We start from the raw sequence: 7,968 nt of genomic DNA, 5'->3' as shown, positions 1-7,968 counted from the left end.
AAACAAAAAGAAAGAAAAGAAAGAAAAAGAAAGAAAGAAAGAAAGAAAGAAAGAAAAGAAAAGAAAAGAAAAGAAAAGAAAAGAAAAGAAAAGAAAAGAAAAGAAAAGAAAAGAAAAGAGAGAGAAAACACCATGGTCAAAGTGACTTAAGGAAAGATTTTTATTTTGGCTTACTATTCCAGAAGGGTGAGAGTCCATCATGGGGGGGGGGGGATGGCAGCAGACAGGTAAAAATAAATAAATAAATAAATTTGTTTTTCTATGGCTTTCCCCTGCTCCTGAAATGCAGAGCCTGAGACTAATTATTCGGTCACAAGCTTTGGCTCGTTCCCTGACTAGCTTGTAACTTATGTAACCCATTCAATCGATTTTGTGACTTCCACTTCTTTAGTTACCTCTCCTTCAGTCCTGGACTGCTCCTTCCATTATGTGTTCCTCTGTGTCTCCCCAGTAACTCTCTTGAATCTCCCATTAGTCTCATACTATTTCCCAGAATCCTCTCTCTTCCTGCCAGTGTCCCACCTCCGATTTCCTGTCTCAGCTCATTGGCCAAAGACTTTTTTAATTGACAGGTGATGCTTAGAAGAGAGTCTCTCTACAGGCAAGTATGGCCACTAGAGCAGGAAGCTAAGAGCCCCTCAGCTGCAAACACAAAGCTGAAAGAGTAACATCCCAGTGATATACTGCCTCCAACAAGGCTAGACCTCCCCATAACCTTGCCAAGCAATGCCACCAGCTAGGGACAGAGAGTACAAATGCTTAGGTTTAGGGGACAGTTCTCATTCAAACCACCATACTCAGTAAAATATTTTTTTAATCTTCCTCCTCCTCTTCCTTTTTTTTCCTCTTCCTCCTCTTCTGCTTTCTATTTCTCTTCCTTGCCCTCTTCTTTCTCTTCTTTTTGGTGCTGAGAATAAGAACACAAACCTTGCAAGCGCTGAGCAAGCACTTGACTAAAGAGCTACATTCCTCACCTTCTTTTTCATCTTTGCCTCTTTCACTGCTGGGAGAAAAATCCATTAAGTGTTATATATACCACAAATAATCTCAAATATGCCTATCTTATTTCCTCAGAAAGCACATAAAACATCTATTTTTAAATGCTTTTGGAAGCGTGTATACATTGTAGAGATTATATGTCTTTGCTGAAAAAGAAACAGTAGAATTTTCTTCAATTTAAGCAGAAAACAGATTTATTAAATGATATTAATAGCCTACAGAATCGTTTGAAGAGCTAGAGACAGTCACAAGGTTTGGCCTCTGTGCCACAAAACTGGCCTAGACAGGTCATCTTTTGTCAGCAATACCCACTAAGTGCCAGATTAAATTCCTGATTCAGAGTTATTGATGGCAAGGTGTTTGAAGGAAGGCTTGAATTCAATTTGAGTTGGCATCTAGGTCTTCCGTTAGCCCTAGCAAGTCGCATATCCAAGTCTGAAACTGGGGAAGGAATACAATGCCCTCCCATACAGAGGACCACAAGGCACACAGCAAGAAAGAGCTATAATGTAACTGACAATGGTATTGTAAAAGCTCACCGTTTTGAAGGATGAAAATCCAAGACTTACATATCCCTGCCTGCTCAGCCCCTGGTGATGGCCCCCTCAGCCACATCACAATGTGCTAGAGTGGAAGCACATGGAGAGAGAGAGAGAGAGAGAGAGAGAGAGAGAGAGAGAGAGAGAGAGAACAGAGAGCCAGTATTGGTCTTTCTATAACAATTCACTGTGGCAAGAAAGAACTCACTCCTTCAGACAGGCATGAACCCCTTCTGAGAGAGATGCTCCAAATGACCTAATTTCCTCTCACTACCCTCAGGGTCATGGACCCATCACCTCTTACGTGATCATACTGGAATCAGACGTCTGGAACCCTGAGAATGTAGCCAAACTACGGCAAGCTATAGCATCATCACACTGCGGAGAAGGGAACACTCAGGGAGAGCAACATAACTGTCCTATCACCAACTACCTCTCCCCAGGCAACTTCTAGCTGAACAGAGTCATCTGACTTAGCTCTTTCCTTGGCTTCCTAAGGCGGCCGTGAGTAACATTTATGTGTTGCATTGCACAGGCTACTTAATATTCAGAGGAAGAAAAACTTGGAGGTGAAAAATATTTTAAATGCAAATGATCATTCTTTCTATTTGACATTTGAAATATCAACTTAAAGTGAGATTCTGCTGTGCTTTCCTACACCAGTGAGTATCCAAGAAATCTAAAAGATAAAGGTGGATAAGCCATGGACCTTAGGGAAGGATCAGTTTGTTTGTTTGTTTGTTTGTTTGTTTGTTTGTTTGTTTGTTTAAAACAAAAACAAAGAAAAGCATTTCCAATGTTTTCATTCTGCCTTAGTGTCTCCTAAATAAATTTGGACCCTACATTCAGACAATAGCATGGACATTATCTACAAAATCTTTTAAAAGACTTTGAAATGACCAGGGAAGGGAATGCATTGCAAATGGACAAATTAGTGTGATTCTGAAATACAGCGGGCCCTGGGCCCTGGGACTTTGCATTAAAGAGGTAGTCTGATCTTTTAATGACCATAAAGTACCCTTCACATAGGAGGGGAAATTTTTACTAAAACATTAATTTTTCAGACTGCCATGCCCCAAGCAGAAGGCAGATGACTCCCAACAGTCAAATTCCACCACAGCTTTCTTTGCCCTTGATATGTTGCAATGGACATGTTCACTCGCAGGTGCATTTAGGAAAAAAAATAGATGATATAATGTTAATGAATAATTAAAGATTTATGAAGGTCTCTGGAAATTCTCCAAAAAATATATATTGGTTTTTCAAAACAGGGTTTCTCTGTGTAGCCCTGGAACTCACTCTGTAGCGGGCTGGTCTTAGATTCAGAGAGACCCTCCTGCCCCTGGCTCCTGGGAGCCCCAGGTGTTCAAGTGCAGTGATTAAAGGCATATGCCACCACCACCCAGTAGGAGTCACTATTTTTTAAAGAAATTTGATAAGGCCAGTCAGTGGTGGCTCACGCCTGTAATCCTAGCACTTGGGAGGCAGAGGCAGGTGGATATCTGAGTTCGAGGCCAGCCTGTTCTACAGAGTGAGTTCCAGGACAGCCAGGGCTACACAGAGAAACCCTGTCTTGAATAACCAAAAAAAAGAAAAATAAAGAAAAGAAAGAAAAAAGAAATTTAATAAATGAAAAATATTTGTAAAAGTAAAATAATTTTTTTAAAAAAGAAACACAAGTTACTGTAGCTAATAAAAGGTCCATAATCTGACTGTCAAGCGCAACAGCAGTTACAGCTCTTCCTGCTGAGAGTAAAAGAAACACAGTTTGCCACGGGCAAAGGATTTGGACTTGTTGAAACTACCAGAAAGGGCCAGAGAGATGGGTGAGCACACAGTGCCTTTGCAGGCCACCCAGGCTTGGTTCCCAGTCCCCACCTCAGACAACTCACCACTGCCTGTAACTCCAGCTTCAGGAGATCCAACGCCTTCCTCTGTACTCCACGAGCACCCACATGCCCATGTGTGTACACCCATTCACACACACACACGCACACGCACATGCACACACGCACACGCACATGCACATGCGCGCGCACACACACACACATGCACACACACACACACACACACACACACACATGCACACAAAACTAAAAACTAAATAAACCTTTTTTAAAAATTCTTTTCAAACTGGGACCAAGGACATGGCTTGCTGTTCTTCCACAGGTCCTGAGTTTGGTTGCTACACTCATGTCAGGTGGCTTACAACTGCCTTTAACTGCCAGATTAAGGGACTCTGTCATCCTCCTCTGGACTCCACAAGCATCCACTCACATGCATGCACTCATACAGTCAGAAACATGTGCATATAAATAAAAATAAAATTCTGTATATCATATATATGATATCCTATACTGTTATATGTTATATATTAATTAAATAAACACATATTATATAAATATATATAAATAAATATATAAACAAATACACACACACACACACACACACGATCTTTTTTTAAATAAATAAGAAAAAGAAAACTAGGAAGCCTGGGCTTGGTGGTGCACACCTGTGACCCAAGCTACTTAGAGGTTGCAGCAAGATGGTCACAGGTTCAAGACAGTGCTGTACAGTGAGACCTGAAGAAACAAACAAAAAAAGAGGAAATGTAAAGACGGAGGTGGTGGTGTTAAGAGCCATGGGTTGGAAAGGACTGCTGTGCAACGTTGTCTGGGCACGGCAGGGCCAGTGCCCTCAAGAACGCACAGCAGCTCTAGTCGCCAAGCACAGAAGATCGAGCCAGTCAAATGTCCAGCATAGAGAGGGAAGGGACCTATGAGAAGAGAAGGGGGGGGTGAAGAGGAGGGAGGAAAGAGGAATTGAGAGGAAACAGAACAAAATGGGGGGGACCCCAGAAAGATTCTCAGGATTGAGTTGGTCCAGGAGCCCGACCGACATTATGAGACTCGGATTCTTCTTGTCTCTCTTTTCCATCGTCTTCATTTTCACTGCCTACCTGCAACTCTAGGAAAGGATGTCTCCCGTACTGAGCGATTCAACTTCTGTAACCTGCCTGCTCCTGATTGGTCAGACTTTGGTCATATGTGCTGCCTCTGGAGAAAGAAAGGAGCCCCTACCCAAGCTATAGTCCTTGTTGACTCACGTTGTAGAGAAATGATTCCTTATAGAAACTTGGGAAAATACATGAAATAATAAAATCAAACGAATTCCAGGTATTCCATTCCAAAAATATATGTAATATGTGGCCAACATAATCAATAAATATCAGTAAATGTCGACTACTGATAGGGCAAAATTGGGGTTAATGTACAGCTGAGCACTTGCCTGGCATGTATGAGGCAATGGGTTCACTCTCCACACAGCAAAAAAAGAAGAGAAGAAAGAAGAAATAACCCAAAAACCTGGGGCTCCACTAATTGAGAGATGGATCCTAAACACACGCTGCTACAGTAGCAAGCCTTCTCTGTTTGGGAATGAGGAGTCGATCCCAGGGCCTTGGCAAAAGCCAGTGTTCTGAGAAGCAAGCCGAATGGAGTTGCTTTGTGACCTCTCTCCAAATCATCCCAAGACTTGGCCAGAGTCTGTGACCTTTCTACATTCAGACTTAACCATCAGTGCACCACCACCAGTGCAGTAGGAGTCTATGCCTAAAACAATGACCTCATTTCTCATTGAGCCTTTAACGCATCCAGTGTGTTCATTTCTGAACACAGGAGTGCCTACATTTGCTAGCTGTCTGCTTTTGGAAGGAGGAGTTGCTCTCAGATGTATCCTGTAGCAGACAATGACATAGATTTTAGTTAAAAGATATTGGAATTCTTGAGCTAGAATTAAGCGATGGAGAAGATTGACGCTGTGTACTCAGTATTTTTCTCTTAGCAAAGTGAATAAATGTTTTCCAGATGGTTGTGGTGTTTTGGATAAAAATGCCCCCCATGGAACCGGGCGTGGTGGCGCATGCCTTTAATCCCAGCACTCGGGAGGCAGAGGCAGGCGGATTTCTGAGTTCGAGGCCAGCCTGGTCTACAAAGTGAGTTCCAGGACAGCCAGGGCTAAACAGAGAAACCCTGTCTCGAAAAACCAAAAAAAAAAAAAAAAAATGCCCCCCATGGGCTCACATATTTGAATATTTCATCCTTAGTGTAGCTGTTTGGAAAGTATTAGGAGCGTGACCTTGTTAGTGGAATCTCACTGTAGGCTTTGAGGTTTTAAAAGCCCACATTGTTTCCAATTAACTCTCTCTGTCTGTCTCTGTCTCTCTATATCTCTCTGACTCTCCCTTCCTCTCTCTCTCTCTCTCTCTCTCTCTCTCTCTCTCTCTCTCTCTGCCTGCCTCAGGGTTGTATCTCAAGATGCAAGCTCTCAGCTACTGCTCCAGCACATGCCTACCTGCCTGCCTGCTGCCATACCTCCCACCATTGAACTAAAAGCCTCCCAAAAATCTTTCTTCTATAAGCTAACTTGGTCATGATGTCAGATCACAGCAATGAAAAGTAACTAATACAAGAGTCTATCCCAGATACGGCTCCATGGTTTAAAAGCACTTGCTATTCTTGCAGATAATCTAGGTTGAGAAGGTTGAGTTCCCAACACCCACATGATGGCTTACAACAATCTTTAACTTCAGTTCCACAGTATCTAGGGCCATTTTCTTGTCTCTGCAGGCACACAGCATGCCTACAGTATACACACATTCATGCAGGCAATATATATAAAACAAAAATAATAAGCCAGGTGTGGTGGTGCATGCCTTTAATCCCAGCACTTGGGAGGCAGAGGCAGGCAGATTTCTGAGTTTGAGGCCAGCCTGGTCTACAGAGTGAGTTCCAGGACAGCCAAGGCTACACAGAGAAACCCTGTCTCGAAAAACCTAAAATAAAATAAAAATAATAGATCAGAGAGAGAGAGAGTCTACCCTATCTCAAACAGGCCAATGACTAGACAAGTGTTCAGCACCACCAGCCTAAGACTTGTGGAGCACCATGTGTCTATCTAAAACAGGCGATGGGGCTTACAGGGGCCATAAAAATCGGACCCACAGTTTACACACTAGTTGTGTTCTATGACCATAAGCAAGTTATCTAGACTCCCTGAGCCTCAGTTTTTCTGACCTGTACATCAAGTCAGAAATAGCTCCAACCACAGTAATATGGGTCATTCTAAATGACTAATTATTTTTTCTTTGCCTGCTTACATTTACTTGCCAGCACATCTGTTGGAATCTACTAGCCTTGTGGAACTGAGCAACTACTCAATCATTGGACTTCCCATTCACAGCTGACCACCGTTGCGGAGTTGGACTGCAGACTGTGAATATCAATAGTGGGGTCTCTTTCCAGACATGGAGCTCTTGGCAGGAAGTGAGACTTGGCTCTGGACACACGAATTTTGGAAGAATTTTATGCACCTAGCATATACCAGCAGATAGCCCATTTCACAGAAATAACTTCACCGAGATGTCCAGTGACAGGCAAAGGTCAGATGACCGGCCCAGCAGTGGTAGTTCAGATGCAGACCAGCAAGATCCTGCTGCTCCAGAGCCTGAAGAACATAAGATAGAAAACCTTCTGCCACCCAGCAGAAGAAAAACACCAAAGTCGGTAGCAAAACGACTGCTAAGTTATCCACTGGTGCTAAAAGAATTCAGAAGGCACTACCTGAGATTGGCTTGACCCTCCTCCTAACTGTAGTGCTGGACCTAAAGGAAATGACATTTATGAATAGAGGTCAACTATACTTGGTCCACTGGGTTCTGTATATGAAGGTGGTGGGTTTTTTTTTTTTCTGGATATCACATTTTCTTCAGATTATTTATTTAAGTAAGTCACCAAAGGTTACTTTCTGTACCAGAATCTACCACTGTAACATCAACAATCAGAGAGTAGTTCTGGATAGTCTGGAAGACAACTGGAGTCCTGCTTCGACTATTTCAAAGGTCTTGCTCTCTATTTGTTCCCTTTTGACAGACTGCAACCCTGCAGATCCTCCGGTGGGAAGCACAGCCATTCAGCATTTGACCAACAGAGCAGAACATGACAGGATAGCCGGACAGTGGATCAAGAGATACGCAACATAATTCACATCATTTGTATGCAGTGTGAAGGGGCAGAAGGCCTCTTCCAACTGCGCTGTGGATCTTTATAACCTTTACAATATGGACTTTTGTGTATATGTTATACTGATTCTACTCTTGCCTTTATCCTCTGGAGACTGGGAGACTCCCCCAGAAAGTAGATGCTACCAAGAGTCGAACTTTGTAGCTGTAGATTAGTTATGTTTAAAATGCCTACTTGCAAGTCTTGCTTCTTTGGGATATCAAAATGTATTTTGTGATGTACAACGGATTCTGGTCCTGAAGTCTATCAAGTATTATAGTGCATTTTAGCCTAATTCATTATCTGTATGAAGTTATAAAAGTAGCTGTAGATGACTAGGAATTATGTCATTTGTATTAAGCCCAGATCTA

At 42.5% G+C, this 7,968-nt stretch overlaps 1 pseudogene; it reads left to right on the top strand.

Annotated features, from left to right (window-relative positions):
• The first annotated feature begins 6,958 nt into the window (after window positions 1-6,958).
• LOC110317112 lies at window positions 6,959-7,590 on the top strand (annotated as a pseudogene).
• The last annotated feature ends 378 nt before the right edge of the window (window positions 7,591-7,968 follow it).

This window comes from Mus pahari, chromosome 2, assembly GCF_900095145.1.
Source record: "Mus pahari chromosome 2, PAHARI_EIJ_v1.1, whole genome shotgun sequence".
NCBI classification, from domain to species: domain Eukaryota; kingdom Metazoa; phylum Chordata; class Mammalia; order Rodentia; family Muridae; genus Mus; species Mus pahari.
Note: the sequence above shows the minus strand (reverse complement) of the source record. Positions and strands in the feature narration are given on the sequence as shown.